The sequence below is a fragment of the Globicephala melas genome, chromosome 3 (assembly GCF_963455315.2).
Source record: "Globicephala melas chromosome 3, mGloMel1.2, whole genome shotgun sequence".
Lineage (NCBI taxonomy): Eukaryota > Metazoa > Chordata > Mammalia > Artiodactyla > Delphinidae > Globicephala > Globicephala melas.
This window is the reverse complement of record NC_083316.1, coordinates 29,677,148-29,691,140: the sequence shown is the minus strand read 5'-3', so window position 1 is coordinate 29,691,140 and position 13,993 is coordinate 29,677,148. Positions and strand designations below refer to the sequence as shown.

General features: G+C 43.8%; 1 long non-coding RNA gene across 1 annotated transcript in view; it reads left to right on the top strand.

Annotated features, from left to right (window-relative positions):
- The window catches only part of LOC138842602 (uncharacterized), a 52,747-nt gene extending 41,750 nt beyond the window's left edge, over positions 1–10,997 (top strand). The window contains exon 3 of the long non-coding RNA XR_011377304.1: positions 10,474–10,997. This is a non-coding gene — a long non-coding RNA (uncharacterized lncRNA). The remainder of the gene's footprint in view (positions 1–10,473) is intronic.
- The last annotated feature ends 2,996 nt before the right edge of the window (positions 10,998–13,993 follow it).

Below are 13,993 nucleotides of genomic sequence, written 5' to 3'. Positions count from 1 at the left end.
TTATCAGAGTTGGTTCTTTCTGGAGGCTCTAGGGGAGAATCCTTTTTGTTGCCTTTTCTAGCTTTTCTAGCTCATGGCCCCTTCCTCCATCTTTAAAGCCAACAGCATAGTGTCATTACATCCCCTTAATTATCTCTGCTTCCATTGTCACATGACTTTTTCTGACTCTGACCCTCCTGCCTTTCTCTTATTTGTTGAGTAAATTTTATTAGTTTGTATCTTTCAAAGAATTGGTCCATTTTACCTAAGTTGTTAAATTTATTGTGATTACACTGGATCCACCTGGATAATCTCCCTGTCTCAAGATCCTTAACTTAATCACAACTGTAAGATCCCTTTTGCCATGTAAAGTAACATATTCCCGTTTCCAGGGATTAGGATATGGATATCTTTGGGGGGTCATTATTCAGCCTACCATACCATACCATTCTTTTACTTTTAACCTATTTTTTCATATATATATATATATATTTTTTTTTTGCGGTACGTAGGCCTCTCACTGTTGTGGCCTCTCGCATTGCGGAGCACACGCAAGCTCAGCGGCCATGGCTCACGGGCCCAGCCACTCCGCAGCATGTGGGATCTTCCAGGACCGGGGCACGAACCCGTATCCCCTGCATTGGCAGGTGGACTCTCAACCACTGTGCCACCAGGGAAGCCCTATTTTTTCTTATATTTAAAGTAGGTTTATTGTACCTTTAATGTGACTATGGATACAGTTGAGTTTAAATCTTCTCTTTGCTTTGTGTTTGTTATTTGTCTCATCTATTCTTTATTCTCTTTTTCTTCTTTTTGCCCTTAATCTATTTGGGCTGCTAAAAAAAATACCACAGACTGGGTATCTTATAAACAACAGAAATTTATTTCTCATAGTTCTGGAGGCTGGAAGTCTGAAATCAGAATGTTGAGTTAAGGCCCTCTTCCCAGTTGCAGACTTCTTGTTGTATCCTCACATAGTAGGAGTGGATGGGGATATCTCTGGAGTTTCTTTTATAAGAGCACTAATCCCATTCATGAAGACTCTGCCCTTGTGACCTAATCACCTCCCAAAGACTCTGCCTCCCAATATCATCAACTTGGGCATTGGGATTTCAACATAGCAAACATATTTTTTTTGTTTTGTTTTGTTTTTTGTTTTTTTTTTTTGCTGCAAGGCATGCAGGATCTTAGTTCCCCAACCAGGAATCAAACCTGTGCCCCCTGCAGTGGAAGCGTAGAGCCCTAACCACTGGACTGCCAGGGAATTCCCTATAGCAAACATCTTTAACTTATCACAATATACCTTCATGCGATATTATGCCACTTCATATGCAATGTTAGAATACTTCCATTTCTTCTTTCTGACCTTGTGCTATCATTGTTTGTTGTTATTTATCTGTTTTTTACTTTTACATGCATTATAAACTTTACAACACATTTTTTTCTTTGAAGTCAATTGTCATTTAAAGAGATTTAAATAGTAAGGAAAAATATTCACATATATTTACCTAGTTACACTTTCTGGTGTTCTTTATTTCCACGTGTATATTGAGATTTCTGTCACATACAATTTTCTATCTGCCTGAATCACTTCATTTGATATTTCTTTTAGTGGAGGTCTGATGGTAATATATTCTTCCAGTTTTTATATCTCTGAAAACAACTTTATTTTACATTTTTAAAAAAGATTTTTTTTTCTGGGTATAGAATTCTATTTGAGTACTTTAAATATGTTTCTGTAGATCCTTTTGACTTGCATTCTTTTCACTAGAAGTCTGCTATAATTCTTAACTTTGTTTTTTTGCACATAATGACCTTATTAATAGACTGTAAAGGTCACAAAATGACCTTCCTCCATGCTTTCAAGATTTTCTCTTTATCATTGTTTTTATGTAATATTATGATATACTTTAGTTAGTTTTCTTCATGTTTCATGTACTTGGATATTGTTGAATTTCTTAGATCTATGAGCTTACAGTTTTCATTAAATTTCTGACCATTATTTTTATTATTATTAATCATTATTATTTCCTCTTCCTAACTCAGGAACTCTAATTACACATATATTAGGCCACCTGAAGTTGTCCTACATCTCACTGATGCTCTGTTCATCTTTTTATTTTTCAGTCTTTTTTCTATTGTACTGTCATTTTGAATAGTTTCTATTATAGTGTCATTAGTTTACTGATACAACAGTATGCTCCTTTTGGGTCTTGCTTTAAGTTTTATTAGGCAGGACTAGGACAGCTTTTAGTCTGTGGCTAATTTTCCCCCATTATCAAGGTAAAACTCTTTTGCGTACATGCTCCCTGAAAACCATGAGGTTTTATCCTCTGGTTTATGGAACCAGGACTGTGTTTTTTTCTTTTCTTTTTTTTTTTTGACATTGTCGGATCTTTGGGTACTGTTTCCTGTAATGTCATTGGGTATTTCCCCCCTGCCTTGAGTCATTTTCTCACACACAAATATTGCTCAGTACTCACTACAGACTTGGTGAACCATCTGCAGATCCCAAGAGCTCTCTGTGAAGCCTTGTTCTTTCCAATACTCTCCCCTGTAAACTTTAGCCACTTTGGTCTCTTTGACTCGCAGCTCCTTCTCTTCAACTTGGGGACAATGCTGGCTCCACCTAAATTTTTCATTCCTGTTCCACATTTTGGAAACTTTCTCTAGGCAATAAGCCATGAAAACTGTAGGACTCACTTCATTTATTTCTCATCTTTTACTGTTTGTTGTCCTTGTTCAATGTTCTGAAAACGATTGTTTCATATGTTTTGTGTGGGGTTTTTAGTTGTTTCAAGTTGGAACGTAATTTCAGTCCATGTTACTTCATCTTAGCTCCCAGTGGAAGTTTTACAATCTTTCATTTAGTTTTTGTTTTAAACTCAGTGTTTATTTAAGTAGAAACTCCACTATGAGATTTTCAGTGTTTGTGTATTTCCTTCATTAAGGAACTTGATAGAGGGTTGGGGCTAGAATCTGTGAACAAAAGTAAAAGATGCCATTTCCCCAAATGCAGTACCTCTGAAATGAGAATGGAAGTCATTTAGAAATTAGTCCTGTTTATAAAAATTAATGTTCTCACCTATACTTATCTACCTATTATGTAAATGTTGAGAGAGTTTTCCAATTATCATGTTTCTGCATGCCTTATGAGCAGAGATACTAACTGACCTTTGTTTTTAACTATATTCTCAAATGTTTATATAGCAAACAGCTTGGAAGATAGAGAATCTCCTTCTAGAACAGAAGACTGGTTTGCCTACAGTTAGACACACACAAAAAAATGTCTTCCACTGGAGGCAAGCCTAGGCAGGTTTGCTTGTTAGCCATTATAAAAGATTCAGGTTCCCTAAACTTTCCTGTAAAGCAACCCACCCCATGTGCAGGTGTCACTTGGCCCTCTCCTCATTGCCATGTGGGAATTTGGGCTTGGGGAACTGGCACAAATAGTCTGATGTTTCTGCTGTTTGCCATGTCATGAGTAATAAAATCCTTTGTTTCTGACCTAGGAATCTTGTGTCTTCTGCCAGCAACCATGGAACCGTGGCAGGCTATCTTGCTTGCTTGCGAGGAGGGTAAAATACCAGATCCTTCATAGTTTTTGACAGTAAACTAGGATACAATTACCTACGTCGCAGGCATTTAGACTCTGCTTCCTTATTCCAACAAGATCCCAACTTATAGAAAGTGGCATAGATGGAGGGACGGGGAGACATGGCAGGACTCAGAGTGAGTGGCAACTGTGGTAGGACCATGTTCTGTGATTCCTGAGGACGTAAAGCAATGTACAAACACCAGGTGGTGTTACTGTACTGTATTTAAAAGGGAGTTGGGGAATATTCAATCTGGAGAAGCAAAGATGTGGTAAGGCAAGATAGCCATACTCAACTATTTAAAGAGCTTTGAAACAAAAGGTAGAAATATGTGTTATGGGGGACTTGCAAGACCTATTCATCTTTCTAGTCTCATATGGGTGCTGCACGTACAATTAGATGTGACCCACACGTAGTGGGAAAGGAACAACTGCCAAGGACAAATCTCATGTGCGTATCACCAATGACCATTCTGCCTTGGATAGGAAAACCAAAAATACACAAGTATAAAGCCCTCAGCTTGGCCATAGGGCCCAAGGGGAGTATCTGGGGGTTGTCTTTGTGCCCTGTACATAACCCTTCTGGCCTTAACATTGTAGTATCAGACTTCTCACACCCTAGGGCTTTCTTTCAGCAGGTGAGCAGTGCCTGGGGATTAGTCTCATCTCCCCCACCCAGTAGTCCTGAACCAAAGACTGATGAAAGTTGGTGTATAAATCCTTCAGCTCCCTCACCTCTTGGATTTGGTAACTTCCAGGCACATCTTCTGAATCCTTGTTCCAAAATGGGTCTATACTTGAGTTATTCACAGCTCCATCATGCACTGTTCATTCACTGCCTTCTCTTTCCTGTCTCACTTCCGTTCTCTTCTTCCAGTATTTCCTGGGGTCATCCTCACCCACCCCAACCCCAAAACGCCTTATACTCGAATCCTTATATCAGGATATAACCAAACTAAGCAGGTAAAGGGGAGGATATAGGGACAGAATGAAAAATTACATTTGATGTATTGTCCCATTAAAATCAGAGCATCAAGAAGAAAGTTGAGAATCCCCCCAGTGAGGCTCTGGAGCTAAAGTGTAATGCAGTTACTGGCAAGAAGAATGGGTTTTTAAAACGTTCCTTAGGACAGTGATATAAGTCCTTTGAAGGAGAAAAATGCCCTGAAAATGCTTGCTCAGGAACATAAAACAGATGTCTTTAAAAGCCTATCAGTGAGGCTGGGAGCCCAGAGGGCTTTGATGGTTCCAGCCTTGTGCCTTATTTGCTGGCAAGCTATTTCAGATTTGCCAGAGCTCCTGGGGTTACCATAGTATTTGTAAACAAAACTCTGTGGTCAACAGACTCCGGGGTGGTACAACAATGCGAAGGGAAGTTTAGGGGAGGCAGGGTGCTCTTGCTGGGAAACTCTTGGAAAATGACATCTTAAAAAGGTCACAGAACACAAAGCAATGTAACTGGCTGCCTTGCTGACTGGGATCAGCCACTCACTTGACTCAATTCCCTCCCTCGCTGCTGCTCCCAGCAGCCCACTTCCCTGCAGATGTTTTAGAGCTCCTCCATAAAGACAAGGAGGAAGTCAAAATCATACGAGAAAATGTCCCAGGTGCCACAGGGATATCGCCAGAGGACACCCTCCTCTGGGTTCTCTGAAAATCAAGGTTGTCGAGCCTTCTGCAGAGCAGTTCAGAACTGCCTGCTCTTCTCTCTCCTCTAAAAGACATTGATTCCACAAATAGCTATTGCACATCTACAAAATGCTGAGCTTGGTGCGATACTGAGGGTTGTAAAGATGATGAAGATACTGCTCTTGTCCTCAGGAGGTCACTGTCTGGGAGCGTTTGGGGTGGGCAAGGACAGCAGCACTGGGCCTAGTGAAAGAGGTCAGCAGAGGAGGGAGTGGGGAACTGAAGGTGGCTGGGTCCTCCTTGAAGGGCAGGAGGGGCTAACCATCACAGTATTTCCTGAGCACTTACTGTGTGCCAGGCACCATTCTAAGTGCATACAGACATTAACCAATAAGCAAATGCATGAGACAAGTACTATGACTCTCCCCAGATGGATAAACTGAGAAGTTAAGTAACTTGCTTAAGGTCACAGAATCAGGATTCAAGGCCTCAGAGTATCATCTTAATGACCGCACAGTGCTGCAGGGACCATCTCTGGTATGCTGCTCCAGGGCTAAGACTATGAGAAATAGGTGTGGATTATTGATCTTTAACATGTCTTATAGGTGCTCCAGCAGAGCGTAGACTAAAGTTGCCAGTGTGAGACTAGAATCCAGGGTTTCCCAGGAAGAAGCATCCAGAGACATTAGAGTCCCAATAAACAAAATGACCACAAAGTTCCTATTTTAGGTAACTGTGCTTCTAGAACATGTTTAGACATCCCTCTTCTCCCAAAGATGATGACTAGGGTTCAGGCAGGTACCAGAGGTGTATGCATTAAAATGCAAATAAGACAAGATCTTAAAGAGTTTGAAGAGCCATGATTTTAGTCCACCAGGCTTCTCAGAGCCAAATCATTATCTTTATCTTGAAAATGGAGAGATTTGAGGGTTTGGGAGCAGAGCACCTTAAACAAGACTTGGCATGCTAGGGCTGGCCTGAGGCAGAGCTGAGAAGAAGGAGTTTTGCAGAAGGAAAAATGCCTAGAAAGATGAGCATATATTTAATCCAGAATGAGTGTTTTGACACTGGAGACATTGGGTGACTCCAGGCAAGGGGAGCCTTGCTAAGAGCAAGTATTATAGAAATGACTGAGGAACAAATGGGTTTCTAGCAGGTTAGGTGGTGAGGAATGTGACTTGCGGGCTTCAAGTGCAACAAGGAGTCCTGGGTCAGGGTGAGAAAGCGTCTTCTTCAGGACCAAGATGGGACTAAAGGAATGACCTCAGCCTTGGCCAGAGGCATGGAAATCAGCTATGCTGGCCAGTGGGACAGTAGCTTTGAGGGTCAGGACCTCCAGTAGGGGCCTGTGGCCTGGCAGAAAGAAGGAAGATGGGGAGTACCCGGGTGCACCTGTTTAAAGCGTTCTTTAAACTGAAGCCGAGCTACTGAGAGATGCGCCACGGCCCTCAACCCTTCTCACCATGCAGTTTCCTCGCACTGCAGCCATTTGTTTGGGATCTTGAGCTGACAATGTGTGCTCATCTTAAAAAGGGCAGATCCAGAGGGGAGAGGAAGAGAGGAAAATTAGCCCTCAACATGCTCATCAATGGGGAATCCCTTCTAATCACTTTCCTTCCCTCCTTTCATTAAAAAAAAAAAGTAATAAATACATATAGTTTAAAGGATCAGAGAGGTCTATGTGATTTGTTAGAGAAGCAGCAAATTGTATAACATGACTGTCCTGGGAGGGGCTTTGGGGGTCTAACTAAAATATAGAGTTTCACCCAATCCTATTAATTTCAGCTACCCTGTTCAGCACCTACTTCTAGAGGTGCCTTTTGCTGTAAATTTCTCCACTTTTTGAGGTTTTCTTGGTGCAAATCACACTAGTTCTCAGCTTTCTGGTGTAGGGAACACACTCATGTATTTTCTACTTTCTGAAATTTTTCTCTGAGTGCCTGCTCTCATGGAAACCAGCCTTTTAGATTTATACCTTAAGAAAATAATTCCTTTACTGACATTTTTAGTAGTGTTTTGGGAGGGAAGGAAAGTAGAAGGCTGTGTTCAGTCTGTGGATTTTATCAGAACTCACCTGTCTCATTTTTTAAAAATATTCTCTTTAGTTGGTGACAATGACAACAGTAGGAACCAATATAAGTGGGATGTGTGTTCAGTTGACAGTCTGTCTAGTTGGTCAATCAGTCTGTCAGTAGGTTGGTCAGTCTGTCCATCAGTGTCTTAGGAAGGGCCAGCTCCCCATGCTCAGGGATTCCTCATCTATGTTAGTCACAACCAACATTAAGTGCACCAACATTCACATTATAAGGGTCCCAGAAGGAGAAGAAAGAGAGAAAAGGCCTGAGAAAATATTTGAAGAGATAATAGCTGAAAACTTCCCTAATCTGGGAAAGGAAACAGTCTCCCAGGTCCAGGAAGGGCAGAGAGTCGCATACCAGATAAATCCAAGGAGAAACACACTGAGACACATAATCAGATTGACAAAAATTAAAGACAAGGAGAAAATACGTTAGACACAACAGTTTTAGTTGATCTCGGTTTCTAAAGAGATACTAAAGCAGATGGGAGGTGGGAGTGCAGAAATAAGATTACCCCTTCATCTTTCAGGAACAAATAGTGAATTCCCAGCCCCTCTTGTATTTTGAAGGAAGCTTTTACCTACTGCTTTCTGAATCCATACCTTAAAATTCTTATCATCAAAGGAGCAAGCCACAGGATCTCCGGGATGCAGAGTAAAAGGGGTAAAGCTCCCTGTTGGACAGATGTCTCCAGCTCAGGGCAGAAGCCCAATAACAGCCTTCCCACACTGATAAACTGACTATCACTTAGGGAAAAGCCAGTGAGAAGTGACAAGAAATTAGCAGCTTTTTCTTCAGTATGCTGGAGAAGGCAGAAATTCTAGTTTGTGTGCTAACAGGAACTCAGGAAAAGAAGTAAATGCCCCTACCCTTCACATTTTCTACAACCAATGGCTCCTTGTTTGGGGATACAAATAAACTCAAGCAAGGACTACATCATGTGCCCTGAGAGGTTCTCATTCACAGTGGACCCTGGGTGTGCACACTCTGTGGCCTGGGATCCAAGGTGGCAGCAGGGAGGGAGATGAGAGGATGGCTGTCTCTGGAAAACCTACCTAGCTTCCCAGGTGTGTTGACAGTTGGTGGGCCCTTGCACATATCCACAGTGCCAGGGCAGGAGAGTTTTTTTGGGGGCAGCGGCACATGTGAGTGGACTCACAGCTTAACGGGAGTGGAGTTTGAGGAAGCAGCCCTAGGGATGCAGCTTCTTGGATGCTTGTCTCAGCATGTCATGCCATGTGCCCCACTTTACAGCTTTTGCTGCCAAGACATGGAATGACTCAGGATTGTCCCTTCTCAGAATTAGTCAGTCCTCCTCAATGGCCACTAGGAAGTTCAAGCAAGAGTGTTCTGGGCAGACTTGGGAGCTGGCATTACCTAGGACTTATCTCCATTCTCTGGGGTCATTCCAGAGGTTTGGAGAAAATTTTTCCATGGAGTAGCAGACTTAGCAATCAACTGAGGATGTTAGTTAAAAATGAAAATCCCAGGGCTCCCCCCAGATTTCCCAAATTAAAATTTCTTGAGTTTTAGAGTAGACATGCCTAGCCAACTTCACTTTCAAAAAACAAGGTTCTTCCTTCCTTCACTGTTGTTGGGAATATAAATTGGTGCAGCCACTATGGAAAACAGTATGAAGATTCCTTAAAAAACTAAAAATAGAGTTACCATATGATCCAGCAATCCCACTCCTGGGCATATATCTAGAAAAGATGAAAACTAATTCGAAAAGACACATACACCCCAGTGTTCACAGCAGCACTATTTACAATAGCCAAAACATGGAGGCAACTTAAATGTCCATCAACAGATGAATGGATAAAGAAGATGTGGTACATATATACAATGGAATACTACTCAGCCATAAGAAAAAATGGAATAATGCCATTTGCAGCAACATGGATAGACCTAGAGATTATCATACTAAGTGAAGTAAGTCAGATGAAGACAAATATTATATGATATCACTTACATGTAGAATCAATCATAATACAAAATGAACTTATTTATAAAACAGACTCACAGACACGGAAAACAGACTTATGGTTACCAAAGGGAAGCTGGGGGGAGGGATAAATTAGGAATGTGGGATTAATGGATACACACTACTGTATATAAAATAAACAACAAGGATTTACTGTATAGCACAGGGAACTATATTCAATATCTTATAGTAACCTATAATAAAAAAGAATTGAAAAAGAATACCTATATCTCTATCTATCATCTATCTATCTATCTATCTATCTATCTATCTATCACCAAATCACTTTGTTGTACACCTGAAACTAACAAAATATTGTAAATCAACTATACTTCAATTAAAAAAAAAAAGGTTCTCAGTTAATTTTTATACACATTAAACATTTGAGAAACTTTTTGGGCAGTGTTTCCCAGCTTCCAGATGATAAGATTCTCATACTGTCTAGACCTTTTCCCCTAAGATTTGATTTAGAGTGTCTGAGATGTAGTGTGGGAATTTGTATTTTCAGCAGGTACCCCAGGTCAGCCTTATCCCTAGGCTAAGGGGCGTGTGAGTACTGAGGGGCTGGCCCAGGGCTTCTCTACCTGGCTTCCCTTGGAATTACATGAGGAGTTTAAAAACGTATGTACACCTAGTCTGCTTCTGATGATTTCGATTTAGTTGGTTCTTTTCCAGATAATTATTATGCAGATATCTGGACTAGAAGCACCACCTATGCCTTCCTTCAGGCAGATCTGATTCCCATGGATTGGAGAGGGGAGTTTTGATCGCTGAGCAGGAAGTATTTGGAAAGAGCCTCTTTTCTTTTCCGGAGCAGGAATCAACTTGAGAAACAATGATGGCAGCTTTGCGTCAATTTAAATTGCCATTGCACTTTTGCGTGATTTATCTAATTTGATTGTCACAATGTGGGGTTGTGATGTGGATACTTTCATACTGTCACTTTATGGATGAAGAGCCTAAGGCTCAGAGAGGCTCAGTAACCTGCCCAAGGTCCCACAGCCTGTCTGTGGGTATGTGTGGAAGCAGCTTTTTGTCTCTGGTCCATTTAAACAAGCAGATGTATGCAAGAAAACGAATAAATGAGCATTTGCCCAAGGGATTGGGGAAGCACTGTTGTGGGTCTCAAGCTAGGGCTTAGAGAGAGAAGAGGAGGAAACAGTTCTGATGCTAACGTGATTGCTTTTATTTGTTGCTGCCGCTGCCAGTAGCCCTGGGTTGGATGTTTCCTTTGAAGTCTCCAGGATGAACATGACTTAAACCAGTCTACACTCGGCCTCTGCCAGACGGAGACCACACTCCGCAGCCCTTGACTGAGGACAGGGTGAGTCGGGGCCACACAGCACATTTTTCTTTATACGAGGCCTGCTGACCTTTTGGGGACTGATTCTTGATGTCATCAGTACCAGCGAGCGTGGCCAAGTGGACCCACCCACCCAGACCAAAACAGCAGGGACATAATAACCACTGACATTTCGCAACTTCCCCGAGCCTCCAGGAAGGGGGCAAGCTCTGGGAGAGGGGCATTCTTTTTCCCCTGGCTCTTCACTGGTGCCCACACCAAACGACTGCTAGACTGGGATTTATTGCGCAGCACCAGGGACTCTGGACACGGACCAAGGGACAAGGAGACCCTCTATCCCACAGGGCTGGGGCTGGGTCACACCCTCCCTGCCTTGTGCTCTCATTCACAGGAGAACAAAGCCATCCATCCCAGCCAAGGAGGTCCTGGGGAGCGCAGAAGGTGCAGAGAAGAGGGATGCGGGCCTCAACACCCTTCACCAGGCCCAGGGCTGGCATCTGAGTGCTGTTTGCTTACTGCTGTAACGAAGGAGAAAACAAGAGTAAGGGGTGAAGTGTGAGAGGAACCGTGGGGTGATCCAAGCGTGGCTGGCTCCCTGGAAGGCTCGATTGTAATTGGCCTGCATTTCTTTCGCTGCCAGCTTATTTGGATCCAGAAATGGCATGGAGTTGCTGGCATTAGAACTCCCTTTACCACACACGGGGAAATAATCCCAAACAGTCAGAGCAAGATGTGGGGCTGAGGTTTGGCTAGGTAAGGGGCTGGAAGGAGCAGAAGGGTGCAGGGCAGTGAAAGAATTCTGAGTCAGGAGGAGAAAATCATGCCTTCTAACCTCGTTCATCAGTGAAGTCACAGGTCCCCAAGTGGGCCCTGGGAAGGGAAGAATGAGGTGGAGGGGAGGGAGGGAGGGTGAGAGGGCAAGAAACAAACTATAGTTAGGACACGGACCCTGGGGAGAGAGGAACGTGGCTCAAATTTACGCTTCTGGGGTGTGCCTCCATGTGTACACACACACACACACACACACACACACACACACACACACCCCTCTTTGCCAGCTCCCAGCCTGCAAGTTAGCCAAGGATTCATTTTTAGATTGTCATCTTAACCATCCTCTATTAAAATATAATCACCATTAAGAAGTTTCTTTTTGTTTTTTTTTGCCTTTGAGTCCCTTTCCTTAAACAACGTTAATGTGTTTGTACCACATTTAATAGATAATTTCACGTTTACTTATTTTTCCCTCTTAGTCACACTTTTGACCTATAATTGAGCATAAACGGCTTCATGGCTAAGAAAGTACTGCTGTATTTCTTTCCTCTTCCCTATCTCTGAAGCACCTTTGCACATACCAGGTGCTTCGTAAATGCCTGATTGGTGATGTCCTCATAGGAAGGAAGGATCCACGGCTTTCCTGGGCAGTGGCAGCGAGCAGCTGGGTTTGGCTAGGGGCCCAGCAGCAGTTCTGCCTGTGTGAGCCTTGCCTTGGGTTCCGGAAGGTTCAGTCCGTATGACAGCCACCTGGTCCCACAAAGCTCGACGTCTTCTCTCACCTTGAACTTCCCCATCTGGTCCAGCTGTAGCTCGGAACCCTGCAGGAGGACTGCCCTTGGGATACCTTTTCCAGGCCCAAGTTCCAGGTGACACTGTGTTCTCAGGCGGCACTGACTTCCTTGTGTAGGGCCCAACGAAGGCGTCTGTAGTCCTGTAGTCTGAGCCAGGGAAAGTCACGTTATAGCAAAGATCCCATGAAACCAGAATACCCACCTGCATGCTTTGAAGAGAATTTCAGAAAGTTCTCTGAGCCTTCTGAGCTTGTCATCTGTGGGAACCTTTTTTCCCCACCAGCCCCACCCACAGTGATTAATGAGATTCCCTGCTCACTCAGAACCGCATTCCAGTCTCTTTCCCATCTCCTAGGGGAGAGGGAACACACACCTGGCTGTGGTCACACCTACTTGGAGTTTACACCGATAAGAATTCCTAAGGAAACCTAACAATATGGTAAAGGAAAGGAGAGGCTCAGGCTATCAGGTTCTTACAGACTTACCACTGAAATGCTTTATAATCTCGGCCTTAGTCTATCAAGCACGAACACAGGAGAGGGCCGAGGCCGTGTCAGTACCTCTAGAGAACACAGAAAGGCTTAAGGGGTTTTGGTTCTGGGACATGATAAATCCCAATGGCGATGGGAGAAGGCCGAGTCTTCCTAGCCAGAGCTTGGCCCTGAGCTTGACATGTGTTAGTGTACCCAGAGGGCATAGGAGTCCAACAGGCACTTGGTCCTTCCGCCCCCCCCCCCACCGCCCCGGTAGGCCTGTGAGGCCCTTCTTAGAAGAAAGATGCTGCTGCCTGGTCTTGGGGATTCTGGTGTCTTGTAGAGGCTGGGGATCTTCGCACCTAGAGGCTGTGTTCCCTGGAGCCAAACTCCCAAGGATAATGTAGAGGACTGGGGTGGGAATTTTGGCTGGGACATTCAGGGTTATAAAACTCCAAGAGAGCTGAAGGGTCTCGCTTCCTTTTTTTTTTTGGCCGCGCCCTGCGGCTTGTGTGATCTCAGTTCCCCGACAAGGGATTGAACCTGGCCGCAGCAGTGAAAGCCTGGAATCCTAACCACTAGGCCACCAGGGAACTCCCGGGTCTTACTTCTTTTCTATGATGTTTAATATGTTACCACAGTCTTAATCTATCACAGTTCTTCTCAACTTTGGAGTACTTAAGAATGACCAGGAGCTTGTCAAAGAGGCAGAATCCCTGACTCTTGTTTCCAGAGATCCTGGCTGAGGCCCAGCTGAGGTCCACCTGGGAATCAGACGCAGAGTCTACAGACTACGCTGTGGGAAAGGCAATGCTTGTCAATTCCAAGGGCAGATGCCGCCCCTCAGAGACTTTCGTCCCCCTTACCACCCTCACCATCTCCGTCTGGGGAATATTCAGTGTGTAGTGGTCCAGGTTCAACTCACTGCGAAGCCAGCACATTCCTCACTAGACCACATGAGTTTCCAAGGACCCCAGCGACGGCAAGATACATGTGCGGCATGTGCCTCTTGAATGCCTTAAATATGGTAGTGAGACTAAGGAACTGAAGATTTCGTTTTGTTGCGTTTTAATTAATTTGAATTTAAACTTAAATAGCTACATGAGACCAGTGTCTACATTGCGGGGTAAGGCGGAGCCAGATGGGGGAAGCACCTGATCCGCTCCTGGTCCCAGATCAGATCACTTTTCATCAACTCCACTGGAAAACACCAAGTCTAAGAGCTGCTAGAATCTGGACATACACCTAGAAGCTCTTGACAATTCACGAGAATCGACCAGCTCTCGCACCCCTCCCTGTACCCAGCATGGTACCGACCTCTGCAGTCACTGACCTGCTTCCACTCACGGAGGCCCTATCCTGAGAAGGGTATGCTGCCTTTTCCAGT